This window comes from Haliotis cracherodii, unplaced genomic scaffold, assembly GCF_022045235.1.
Source record: "Haliotis cracherodii isolate W230 unplaced genomic scaffold, xgHalCrac1.p SCAF_14, whole genome shotgun sequence".
Taxonomy (NCBI): domain Eukaryota; kingdom Metazoa; phylum Mollusca; class Gastropoda; order Lepetellida; family Haliotidae; genus Haliotis; species Haliotis cracherodii.
The window spans coordinates 33367826-33382803 of NW_027266269.1; positions in this window are offsets into that span (position 1 = coordinate 33367826).

A 14978-nucleotide genomic window follows, 5' to 3' on the forward strand; every position below is an offset into this window, starting at 1 on the left:
CGAGTATGGACCAGACAATCCAGTGATTGACATCGAGAGCATTGATCCACGCAATTGGGATACGATGACATGCATCAACCAAGTCAGCGAGCCTGACCTCTGACGACAAGCATAGTCGCCTTTTACGGCAAGGATGGGTTGCTGAAGACTGAAGACCTATTCGAAGACAGATTATCATTTAATAGTGATTTGAAAGAATCTGGTGGTTCTTAACCATTGTTATTAGTATAGGTCAGTCACATCAGTCGTTGACAGCAATTAGCTATACATTACTATATCCGTTCAGTCACATCTTTCGACGGCCCCCCCCTATCTCATATTAGTATATGCAGTTGGTCCGCTCTCTCCTGTACTATCTCATATTAGTATATGCAGTGGGTCCGTGTACGTTTTGGGGTTGTTTTTTTTTTTGCTTTTGTTTTTTTGGGTGGGGTTGTGTTTTTGTGTGTTATTGTGTGTGTATGTGACAGTGGTCAAGGTCAACTGGGCAGCTGTTTGTAGAGACAAATTTTATCTTCATACAAGTAGATTTACATACCTGTATATGTCAACGTCTGTCTTTGACGGTAAGGATCCTTACTAAGTAAGGATACGATATATGGATGAACAACTTCTTTATTATAATTAGGAGCGAAGCTCCGGTGTAGGTTCTAACACCGTTATCAAGCAAGTTTAACAACCCATGTATGTGCCAGGTGATCATAGAGTGGTTGTGATTTGGGATGCCCCGGGACAGCTGGTCTAACCCTAGCTAAGCTAAGGGGGAGATTTCATTCCCCCCGCTCGTCTCAATCCTAAGGTTTTCATTGCAAACTTCACTTAATTCTTTTCGGTCGCTGATTCAAAACACGTTATTATATATTTTCTGTCAAAGGAAGGGCCGAATAATTGTCTTTTCACAACCAAGTATTTTATAACATTTCCAAGCATGACCAGCGAACAATACATTCGGGAGATAAAACTTGATGACAAATTCTTATTTAATTCACTTCTTGAATCGGACATATATAAATTAGTTGAGCATACCCCGTATAGGGTGCCCACTGTATTCATTTTGAGAGTATTGTGGACAAGTAATCGTTAATATCAGAATTTACAAATCAGTGGGCGCGGTGGGGTAGACTATTGGTTTGTGAAGAAATAACAAATCTCACTTCCATGCGGGTCTTGGAATTGCAGGAAGCATGAAGAAGCCAATGGTTATGCAACAACTGCCGTACTGCATTATCGCGTTATATCATAGACGTCGCGACATTACCTCCCTAGTATTAAGTATGGTATTATAAGTACATAATACGCATAGAGTACTATTTATATTAATGGGTGACATGATAAGGCCTCAGAAACATTATACCTAATGGCCAGGGACACATGAAAGAAGATGAGAATACAAGTAACTCGGGCGAACAGGAGTGTCGCATTGCACAGTGAGAGTACAGCACCACTACGATCAGTTAGTAGAGATTACCACCTATCTTTCAAATTCTGAACATGTTTGGGGCGGTCGGGTAGCCTAGTGATTAAAGCGTTCTTCGGCAACCCATGCTAGCAGTAAAAGGCGACTATGCTTGTCGTAAAAGGCGACTAACGGGATCGGGTGGTCAGGCTCGCTGACTTGGTTGATACACGTCATCAGTCCCCATTGCGTGGATCGATGCTCATGATATCAATCGCTGGTTTGTCTGGTCCAGACTCGAATATTTACAGACCGCCGTCATATAGCTGGAATATTGCTGAGTGCGGCGTTAAACAACAAACCAACCAACAAACAAACCCTGGAAATCAAGGAAATCACCGACGGGTGGCACCAATAGGGAGAAGTTGGTATCAGTAACAATTGTCATGTATTCAAGTTCTTCAAGCGGGTAGAGTTTAAAGTTCTTGTCCTTATGTTTACAGCTCAGCATGGACTGGTACCAGGATACCTCGATCTCCTTGAACCACAACGATTTTGAAATCCCAAAGAATATCTGAGCACCTTCCCCTTGCAGTAAAGAGTGAGTAAGTGATTTGGGTTAACGGCGTTTTGAACAGTATTCCAGTTACTTCACGGCATGTCAGCCGGTCTCAGACGTGTATACCACTTCGGTGAAACCTACGATCCTGAATCAGCGCCCTTTCTCATCGCCTACCAATTCATAGGAAAAGCTTCCCACATCATCAGCCGCCTCCTCAAACAGCAAACCCATATTGACACCAACTTCAGCAGCTCCACCTCCCTCAACAACCTACTGAGGAGGAGGTTCCACTACCTGAAGGAGTGGTTTATGAAACTGACTGAAACTGGGGACAATCCTACGTTGGTGAATCATCCCGTCCCATCATCACCAGAATGAAAGAGCATAAAACTTCAACAATCAAATCAGGCAGTTAATCAACCATATCAACAACTGCCCCAATCATAGCATCCACGAGGAAAACGTCCAAATCCTCTCCAAATAAATCCATGAGAAAACTAACATGAGCAGTCCACATTCGCCGCCACAAGCCATCAACCAACAGAAATCAAGGCCATTTCAGCCCATCCACCTCTGAACTCGTTAAGCAATAATCACCCCACATATGTACACTTAATCCTATTTAATTGGCTCCCTGGCTATTGGCTATTCTCTGCCCATCATGTCGTTACAGTATTATCCTTCTGTTGTCTACTCAAGTTAATAACTCTCTTGTATGCAATTATTGTTACTGTTAATCCTCTACTGTTAATCCTCCACCTACCATATATATTCTGTACCATGTTCATCATTCAGCCTGGCTTGCTAACGGCATAAGGTCGCCACAAACGTCGCCTTTACAGTAAAAAAGAAGTTGTTATCCATTAATTGTCTGTCTTTTCTAACAACGTAACCAAGGCAACATATCTTCGAAAGCCTATTGGGGCCATTTTGGTAGAACAAGGATATTCTTTTCAAAATCGAAATTTCCAGTCAATTCATTTATTTTTATAATTTTGAAATTTCTTTTACTCGCTTCCTCGATAACATTTTTTTCATTTCGATTATTTTTTCGATATTTCAATTATATTTAAAAATATCAACTTCAATTTTTTTCTCGTTACTTCGATTATTTTCTCGATATTTCAATTTTATTCAAAATATCGAGAAATATTGGAAGCAAGGGAGAAATATAGAAATATTGAGATTTGAAAATAAAACTGAAATAACGACAAAATAATCTACATTTCAATTTTAAAGAAATATAATTATGCTCAGTGGCAACATTAGGTTTTCGTACCTCACTACAAGCCTTACGTAATCGTATGCGTAAAACTGTTCTTATGTCAAAGATGAAGCACGGGTATTGATAATTTTTTAATTTCTATTCTGATTAAAATTTTAAAATCAGTGATGACAGCAGGGGGAAAGGGTAAGCGTATCCTGCCCCAGTCGCTCGCACACACCACTCACACACACCACTCACACACACCACTCACACACACCACTCACACACACCACTCACACTGCATAGGGAAGGAAGGAAGCGTTAGTTACCTGACGCCGCCCAACCGTACTCCTGCCATGCGACAACGCGCTGTAAATATTTTTAGTCAACTGCAACAAAAAGGGATGTACCACCGAATTCCTGTCTCAAAGATTAACCATAATCCTCAATATAATCGAGGAAGGATTGTCTTTATATACGCATGCAGAAACCGTTTGAGACAAGTGGAATAATTAAGGCCAGGTGGATTCTCAAAAGCCCAAAGGATTTGCTGCTTTCAGTCCCAATGGTCCCATGCGATGGTCCACTTACAGCTAAATGGTCGATTCCCAACTTTTACAGTAATTATATGTTATCCATGAAGAAGTCAAACATTTGACATATTGTTTTCTCGGCAAACATCAGACAAATATATGATTAACGCAAAACATTGGTTGAATGGTTTTACATTTGAGTTTCATAAAAACGTTTTCATCTTTCCTTCCAGTGTATTTGGCAACGAAAACAGCATGCTGAATACTGCAAATACGTTTTACTGAGACCGATTTTAGCAGGGAGCGTTTTTGAAAACATGGATTTCCAGAATAACAATCATTTTGTAAAGGTAAGTTTATTGAAATTTGGCTGATAATGTTAACTTAACAAGTTCAGGTGGTCTATAATGGGGTTTTTCATACACGTTCATACGGTTGATAAAGTCGACAGATATTGTTCGCTATACACATGCAGTCGACCAATAATGTTCCGATACAAGCAGTCAGTTGATAATTTTCACTATACACATGCAGTCGACTGATATTGTTCACTATACACATGCAGTCGAGTGATAATGCTCGCTATACACATGCAATCGATCTATAATGTTCCGATACACATGCAGTCGGTTGATAATTTTCACTATACACATGCAGACGACTGATATTGTTCGCTATACACATGCAGTCGACCTATAATGTTCCGATACACGCAGTCGGTTGATAATTTTCACTATACACAAGCAGTCGCCTGATATTGTTCACTATACACATGCAGTCGAGTGATAATGCTCACCATACACATGCAGTCGGTTGATAATGCTCACCATATGCATGCAGTCGGTTGATAATGCTCGCCATACACATGCAGTCGGTTGATAATGCTCGCCATACACATGCAGTCGGTTGATAATGCTTGCCATACACATGCAGTCGGTTGATAATGCTTGCCATACACAAGCAGTCGGTTGATAATGCTCACCATACACATGCAGTCGGTTGATAATGCTCGCCATACACATGCAGTCGACTAAAAATATTCGCTTTACACATGCACTCGACTGATAATGTTCGCTATACACACGCAGTCGGTTGATAATGTTAGCTATACACATGCAGTCGACTAAAAATATTCGCTTTACACATGCACTCGACTGATAATGTTTGTTATACACATGCAGTCGGCTGATAATGTTAGCTATACATATGCAGTCGACTGAAAATATTCGCTTTGCTGATGCAGTCGACTAAAAATATTCGTCATACACATGCAGTCGACTGATAATAGTCGTCATACACATGCAGTCGACTGAAAATATTCGTCATACACATGCAGTCGACTGATAATATTCGTCATACACATGCAGTCGACTGATAATATTCGTCATACACATGCAGTCGACTGATAATAGTCGTCATACACATGCAGTCGACTGAAAATATTCGTCATACACATGCATTCGACTGAAAATATTCGCCATACACATGCAGTCGACTGAAAATATTCGCCATACATATGCAGTCGACTGAACATATTCGTCATACACATGCAGTCGACTGATAATATTCGTCATACACATGCAGTCGACCGATAATATTCGTCATACATATGCAGTCGACTGATAATATTCGCCATACATATGCAGTCGACTGAAAATATTCGTCATACACATGCAGTCGACTGAAAATATTCGTCATACACATGCAGTCGACTGAAAATATTCGCCATACAGTGGGTTGATACTATTCGCTGTATGCATGCAATCGGTTGATAATGTTCGTTTTACGCATGTAGTGATAAAGGACATGCTCATGGATACCCAGAAACTAGACCTCGACTCAACAACAAATTTAAACATGTCTTCCTCTTTCTCACGCCCCCTGTAAGTGGTCGGATTCAGCGCCATATTGATTTGAGTTGGAGGAGAAAAACCGATCGAACTGATCAATATTGATCTTTGGACCGGATCAAAAGAACTGTCAAAATGCCACTGCGAGACACAGCAGAGATGAAGATTAAGGCATTTGTATGTGAAAAAAGTAATCGAGTATAGTACGTGTATGGCGGCAGCTATTATTTGGCTAATACTCTGTGATTAGCCGTAGTTTCCCCATTAGTGAATTAATTGGGTTAACTACGTACGATGCCGGATCTCAGTTATATCAAAACCCGTGAAGATCCGGAGTAGAATTGGTCTTCAGCAACCCATGCTTGCCGTAAAAGGCGACTGTGCTTGTCGTGAGAGGCGACTAACGGGATCGGGTGGTCAGACACGCAGACTTTGTTGATGCATGTCATCGTATCCCAATTGCTTAGATCGATGCTCATGATGTCAATCACTGTATTTTTACTGGTCCTGTCTCGATTATTAACAGACAGCAGCCATATAGCTAGAATATGGCTGAGTGCGGCGTTAAACAACAAACAAACAAACAGTTATATCCATGCGCGTCAGCTGAACATGGGATCATTGCCCGTAGTGCATGTCTTTTCACAACGAGAAACCCACGAGCGCGGTGCTGTCAAACTTTCTCAAGGTCATGATCTCAATCAGGGCGAATCTTGGATTAAGACATGATGAATTGCCATTAATTGCTGTAATTCACCTGAATTTAAATACTTTTGAGTATAGGTCTCAGGTTTTTTTACGCGATGCACAGATGTAGAGATTGGACGCAGACAAAGACATACCGCGTCACGAGGGTCGCACAATAATATTCATTGTACCTACAACGCATCAAGAGCAGTTATGGGTGTCTGCTATTTCATCCACCAATCATAACCACTGTCCACATGATCATTGATTAATTCCAGGCTCTCAAGTTATGATCTAAACTTACTGTGCACAACACTATTTCATTACCTTACAGTACCCTAATATTGCCCGCAGGGACCCTTAAAATTAATTATTAGGGCCCCATTGAACCCCACTTTAAGTCAAGGTCAAACATTGACAATCGATGAGCGGAGTGGAGCGGCTTCAGGTGGAGATCCTGGTGGCAGTAGCAAATATTCACTCCCTAACTCTTTCTGACTACGACGCAGTATGTGAGCTGTATGTCGTAGACACGTCATTGTAAAGCGGTATACATCGCCTAACGGTAACTGAGAATTATCCACAGCCATGCTGTGACCAGGAACTGTCTTTTCAGTCTTGCAAGACCCATGAAGATTCTGGGATAGAATAGGTCTTCAGCAACCCATGCTTGCCGTAAAAGGTGACTATGCTTGTCGTAAAAGGCGACTAACGGGATCGGGTGGTCAGACTCGCTGACTTGGTTGATACATGTCATCGATCCCAACCGCGTGGATCGATGCTGTGATATCAATCACTGGATTGTCTGGTCCAGACTCGATTATTTACAGACCGCCGTCATATAGCTGGAATATTGCTGAGTGCGGCGTTAAACAACAAACCAAACCCAAAAACAACAGTCTTGCAAATGTACTTGAGTGTTATATATTAGGTGCCTGGACATTTAACGTTTTTTTAACGGGTATTATAGGTTAACTTTCGCACATTTACACATCGCGTTTATGGGTTAAATGGGTTTAGATAGAAGGCGCTAAGAGTGTATTCCGGTTCGGATTTAAACACATTCCTAATCATGTTTTGATCCAAGAATGTCTTGCCTCTGATTACACACATTTTGACAATGTACGTGTGAGAGGGTTGGGGGTAGCAGACGGACGGTCTTTTCAAAATCTCCCCTCAACATATGATATTAAAATAGGCAATGAGGAAGTGAGGTGAGGTGAAATGGGGTTTAACGTCGCGTGCAAGATATACTTATTTAGGGCCGACAAGTCCTTGTTTTTGGCCCTTAATGCCGAGGCCAGGCAGGGTAACAACAAGTTCCATCTTTTAGCGTATTTTGGAGCGGCCGGAGATCTAACCCACGACCTTCCGTTCTCCGGAGGGATGCTCTATCGGATACGGTTGTATGAGGAAGATAGGGAGGAGGCATGGGTTTGTTTTAACGCTCTTTCGGCAGTATTACAGTTATATCACGACGTGTCAGCTTGATTTCGGAGGAAAGCCCAAAGTGAGGCAGGCCTCAAAAGTTTACCACTTTGGTTAAACCCAAGGGCACGGGTATGTCGCTGACAAACCTAGAACATAATCAGGACGAACAGGATTCGAACCCTTGATCATACGGTTCTGTTGCACCCCATAGCCGCAACGTATACATGTACCGTGGTTCGATTTCGTTAATTTCCGTAGCACCGTCTCTATGTACTTAAATAGTTGTGAAATGGAAACGACATGGAGAGCAATGAACCGGACAGAGCTAGTAGAATGCAGGGGCAATGGGGTAGCCTTGTGATTAAAGCGTTCGCTCGTCACGCTTAAGACCCGAGTTCGATTCCCCACAGTGATAAAATGTGTCAATCCCATTTCTGGTGTCCCCCGCTGTGATATTGCTGGAATATTGCTAAAAGCGGCGTAAAACCATACTCACTCACTCACTAGTGAAATGCAGACACAAAGCAAACATCGTTCTGTTATAACAAAGATACAGTCCGTGTTATGTTTTGCAAAGGTTTTTCGTACAGAGAAAACTAACAAACTAAAATGTAAAAAGAAATAAGGATTGTCTGGCTTCAAATCCCATTTAACAACGTTATCAAATCAATGGAATGTCTCATCATACATCAATGGTTTTACTGAGCGGTGTTTAAAAGCATGTAATCACTCACTCATTCATATATGGCATCACGTGACTTACTTCACGACCCACAAAGTTAAACCAGTGATGTTATACAATAGACAGTGTCCAAACACTGGAGGGGTGGTTTGATTGGTTAATCAGTTAGTCTCGCTCAACTCTCGCGGGTAGAACGTGAAACTGTGTATAACCTTATACTAACTAGATTACGAGTGAGACACACACAGACCTAAAGTAGTGAGGTAATGGGTTTGATCCTCTGTCTAAATAGTATTTAACACTATTTCATAAATCAATGTCATCTGCGTCTGGCATAGAGACAGTGCTAGTCGTGACGCCTACCGTATTTCTCGTTTTGGTTCACAGGAATAAATGATGATCTTTCTCATACTTGGCGAACTCATCTCGTTAAATGTTTATCATCTTCGTAACACGGGTCAATATGGACGTGTAACAGGAATCAATATATAGGGGACTGTCTGTCAGGGACTGGCCATTTGATTATCGGGTGAAACTGGGTCGGCTGGGAAATTATCTTAACAACACCTTTCCCTGAAAATTCTTGAAAGAAATTCATCGTACTGTTGGAAATAAATTTCTGCCATAAGAATTTCATTGGCAAGATGTATTCATACGCATAGTTTTAAATATATCTGGTTTTGTAGCTGTAGCTGAAGAATCTCTAGTCTGAATACGGAATCCAAGTCCACCTTTCACCACTGGCACCCCCACCAAGCCACCCCCCCCCCCCCCCCCCCACCCCCACCCCCCCCCAATCACCCACCAGAATATGGTCAGTCCCTTACACACGTTTTTGAAATGTCTGTAACTTCATGGAAATATAGATTTTAATTACGATATGGTAGACAGCTGAGGAAGAAGCCGACCCACTGATATTCAGGGGTCGCTGGTTGAGGCTCATGGATGCTGAACAAAATATACTTTGGCCTCATCTTTTGCAGAAAAGAATAACTGTTCGCTGGAGATGCTGTGTGTTCTGAAATAAAGGTATTGAAAAAGTTGTTCGGAGAAAAAAATGGTATTGTTGACTTGAAGCATATTTGTGATGAGATAAAACATTTAGTCATTTTTGCTATTTAATATATAACATATAGATGAAAAAGACTAGGAACGCCCTTAAGAAGCAGCGAGTTGAGACCGTGGCAAGACCGATCAAGTCTATTTATTATCATTATCATTGGCACTGTTGCTATAGACTAAATGTCTTGAGCCATTGTACAACACCTTCATGAAAACCTATGTCTTGTCATGTGAAACACAGAAATATGCTATCGTACTCATGTGATATGGCTTTTGAATATAGGGGCGGTCGGGTAGCCTAGCGGTTAAAGCGTTCGCTCGTCACGCCGAAGACCCGGTTCGAATCCCGACATGGGTACAATGTATGAAGCCCATTTCTGGTGTCCCCCGCCGTGATATTGCTGGAATATTGTTAAAAGCGGCGTAAAACCAAACTCACTTACTGCTGTTTGAATATACAGCAATTTTATAACAGAAAAACCCATCAGTATTTAATTGGTCGTCTTTATATTCATCACCGTCTTTATCAATGTCATCGGTATAATCATCCCCTTTGTCATCGTTATCGTTATAATTATCACCATTTCCATTGATATCAGCGTTACAATCATCACCATTGCTTTCGTTATCAACTTTATAATCAACACCATTTCCATTGTTATCATCGTTATAATCAACACAGTTGCCAACGTTATCATTATTATAATCGTCACCGTTTCCATTGTTATCATAGGTATAATCATCACTACTGCCATCGTTATCAGCGTTATAATCCTCACCATTTCCTTTGTTATCATCATTATAATCAACACCTTGCCAACGTTATCATCGTTATAATCAACACAATTGATATTGTTATCATCATTATAATCAACGCCATTGTTATCGGTATCATCGGTATAATCAACACCATTGCCATAGTTATCATCTTTATAATCAACACCATTGCCATTGTTATCATCATTATAATCAACATCATTTCCTTCGTTATCATCATTATAATCATCACCATTGCCATTGTTATCATCATTATAATCAACGTCATGGCTATCGTCATCATCGGTATAATCATCACCATTGCCATTGTTATCTGTGATCTGGGGTTATGAAAACACTAATATAATAAAACACGTACAATAAAAATCCTTAAAAATGGCAACAGAACATAGGAACTGGGCCCAAAATTATTTCGTAAATTGTGAACAGAAAACCTTTAAGCATCAAAATCTCAAAACGAATAAGGACGTTATGACATGGGACCTCAACGAGAACAGAAACCCTAAGAGTATCTTATAAGGCTTGATAGATGAATCAACAACGCTGTTAATGGCTGTGCTTAATGAGATTGAAAATATACTTGATCGCTGTGGATTGAGTTAAGCGTTACCCCGGATTTCGCTTCACGGCTTGCATCAAAGGTAGAAATAACACTGAAAGGTCATTCTTTATCATGGAATACATGTAGTTGTAGGCGGTCAAGCTCTAAGGGAAACTAGTACTACTATTGTTCCATTTCAATTTTGTCCAACTAAATATTTACCTATCCCAAAAATTATTTCATATCCCCTACTTAAGTTTTGAACATAAAATCATAACCTAACTTTAGAAACAGGCTGATGGCATGGTCCCGGCTGGATAGAACGTGCCATCTCTAGATCTGCTACCCGCAAGCTTTTGGAAACGAATTTCATTATCTCTTTAAACGTAACGCCCTCGAGAATGAAAGATTAATATATTTAGGTAAAGATTTTATATATATATATATATATATTATGTATTTATGTTCAACTTCGTAAACGACGTTTATGTTCAAAGAAATAAAAGCTACTGAAAAAACTCTCAATGCGAAATTGTTCACCATCGTACCATCTTGTCATGTGTTTTATGTAATACATGCATGTAAATTATGCTTTTCTACCAACATTGGTTGTTCTTATGCGAATACAGGTTGATTGTTAGAATAATTATTGGAAACTTCATAAACGCCTAAGGACGGTGGGGTAGCCTAATGGTTAAAGCGTTCGCTCCTCACGTCGAAGGCCCGGGTTCGATTCCCCACATGGGTACAATGTGTGAAGCCCATTTCTGGTGTCCCCGCCGTGATATTACTGGTATATTGCTAAAAGCGGCATAAAATCATACTCTCTCACTCTCTCACTCATCCAGATATATGCAGTTCTAGAACGGTGGCAACCTACGTGGATACTGTTTGACAGCAAGTTCAATACCTGTGTACTGGAAACCTTCGCCATTACATCTGTGTAAGTATAGCTTTTAGCATCCATCGATCGCATTTACTCCTCACGCCGAAGGCCAAGGTTCGATTCCACACTTCTGGTGTCCCCCGTCGTGATATTGTTGGAATAATGCTAAAAGCAGCGTTACACCATACTCACTCACTCACTCGTAACCGCGTACGACAGGTGTTCAGAAGCATCACCTGTACATTGTCTTACATTCTCAGTTTATCGAATGCATACATTGCGTTATTCAGTTCAGAACGAGCCGAGCTTAATGTGAATTAAGAGTTTCAGTGGCGGTGTCCTCCCGGGGCTAAAAGGCACTCATGGAACTAACAGCTGTCATGCTTTTCAGAGGGAAGAATAGTCCGACGCACCTTGGATACTGGACCGTGACTCTCAATTATCAGGGGCGGTCGGGTAGCCTAGTGGTTAAAGCGTTCGCTCGTCACGCCGAAGACCCGGGTTCGATTCCCGACATGGGTACAATGTGTGAAGCCCATTTCTTGTGTCCGCCGCCGTGATATTGCTGGAATATTGCTAAAAGCGGCGTTAAACTATACTCACTCACTCACTCAGTTATCACAATCAACCATAGCCCGAAGTATCAAAGTCATCGTAATAGCATCACCGTAGTTTAGGGTTTCCCTACAGCGTACACACAAGATCTAATTTAACTTTGAACTGAGGAAAGGGTTTGGGGTTGTTACTACAGTGAACTATTCAGCAATTGCTAATGGCAAGCTTAATATGGCAATAATTACTTTAAAAACTTTACGTGCATGATGAAGAGGATCAAGCAAATAAATACAAAATGCAAATTGTGTATTCATCAAATTTCAATATTTGCTATCTTCTCTGTATAAAGGGTAAAGTTCATCGTTGAAAATGTGTACGCACATTCGCATTTGGTTCACACGATACCTTTGGCTCAATACTCATCAACTGTCTTACCTAGTAACTCGCTTAACTTGTTCTACACACATACCAACCGCCATCAGCTGTTTTACCTAGTAACTCGTTTAACTTGTTCTACACACATACCTACCGCCATCAACTGTCTTACCTAGTAACTCGCTTAACTTGTTCTACACACATATCTACCTCCATCAACTGTCTTACCTAGTAACTCGTTTAACTTGTTCTACACACATACCTACCGCCATCAACTGTCTTACCTAGTAACTCGTTTAACTTGTTCTACACACATACCTACCGCCATCAACTGTCTTACCTAGTAACTCGTTTAACTTGTTCTACACACATACCTACCGCCATCAACTGTCTTACCTAGTAACTCGTTTAACTTGTTCTACACACATACCTACCGCCATCAACTGTCTTACCTAGTAACTCGCTTAACTTGTTCTACACACATACCAACCGCCATCAAATGACTTGCCTAGTAACTCGTTTAACTTGTTCTACACACATACCTACCGCCATCAACTGTCTTACCTAGTAACTCGTTTAACTTGTTCTACACACATACCTACCGCCATCAACTGTCTTACCTAGTAACTCGTTTAACTTGTTCTACACACATACCTACCGCCATCAACTGTCTTACCTAGTAACTCGCTTAACTTGTTCTACACACATACCAACCGCCATCAAATGACTTGCCTAGTAACTCGTTTAACTTGTTCTACACACATACCTACCGCCATCAAATGGCGTGCCTAGTAACTCGTTTAACTTGTTCTACACACATACCTACCGCCATCAAATGGCGTGCCTAGTAACTCGTTTAACTTGTTCTACACACATACCTACCGCCATCAAATGACTTGCCTAGTAACTCGTTTAACTTGTTCTACACACATACCTACCGCCATCAAATGGCGTGCCTAGTAACTCGTTTAACTTGTTCTACACACATACCTACCGCCATCAACTGTCTTACCTAGTAACTCGCTTAACTTGTTCTACACACATATCTACCTCCATCAACTGTCTTACCTAGTAACTCGTTTAACTTGTTCTACACATATACCTACCGCCATCAACTGTCTTACCTAGTAACTCGTTTAACTTGTTCTACACACATACCAACCGCCATCAACTGTCTTACCTAGTAACTCGTTTAACTTGTTCTACACACATACCTACCGCCATCAACTGTCTTACCTAGTAACTCGTTTAACTTGTTCTACACACATACCTACCGCCATCAACTGTCTTACCTAGTAACTCGCTTAACTTGTTCTACACACATACCAACCGCCATCAAATGACTTGCCTAGTAACTCGTTTAACTTGTTCTACACACATACCTACCGCCATCAAATGGCGTGCCTAGTAACTCGTTTAACTTGTTCTACACACATACCTACCGCCATCAAATGGCGTGCCTAGTAACTCGTTTAACTTTTTCTAGACACATACCTACCGCCATCAACTGTATTACCTAGTAACTCGTTTAACTTGTTCTACACACATACCTACCGCCATCAAATGACTTGCCTAGTAACTCGTTTAACTTGTTCTACACACATACCTACCGCCATCAAATGGCGTGCCTAGTAACTCGTTTAACTTGTTCTACACACATACCTACCGCCATCAAATGGCGTGCCTAGTAACTCGTTTAACTTTTTCTAGACACATACCTACCGCCATCAACTGTATTACCTAGTAACTCGTTTAACTTGTTCTACACACATACCTACCGCCATCAACTGTATTACCTAGTAACTCTTTTAACTTGTTCTACACACATACCCACCGCCATCAACTGTCTTACCTAGTAACTCGCTTAACTTGTTCTACACACATACCTACCGCCATCAAATGACTTGCCTAGTAACTCGCTTAACTTGTTCTACACACATACCTACCGCCATCAAATGGCTTGCCTAGTAACTCGCTTAATTAGTCCTACACACAACTACCGCCATAACCTGTATGACTTACCGACTTGCCTAACTAGTCCTACACACACACATACCTACCGCCATCACCTGTATGACTTACCGACATGTCTAACTAGTCCTACACACACATACCTAATACCATCACCTGTATGACTTACCGACATGTCTAACTAGTCCTACACACACATACCTACCGCCATCATCTGTATGACTTACCGACATGTCTAACTAGTCCTACACACACACATACCTACCGCCATCACCTGTATGACTTACCGACATGTCTAACTAGTCCTACACACACATACCTACTACCATCACCTGTATGACTTACCGACATGTCTAACTAGTCCTACACACACATACCTACTACCATCATCTGTATGACTTATCGACTTGCCCAACTAGTCCTACACACACATACCCACTACCATCACTTGTATGACTTATCG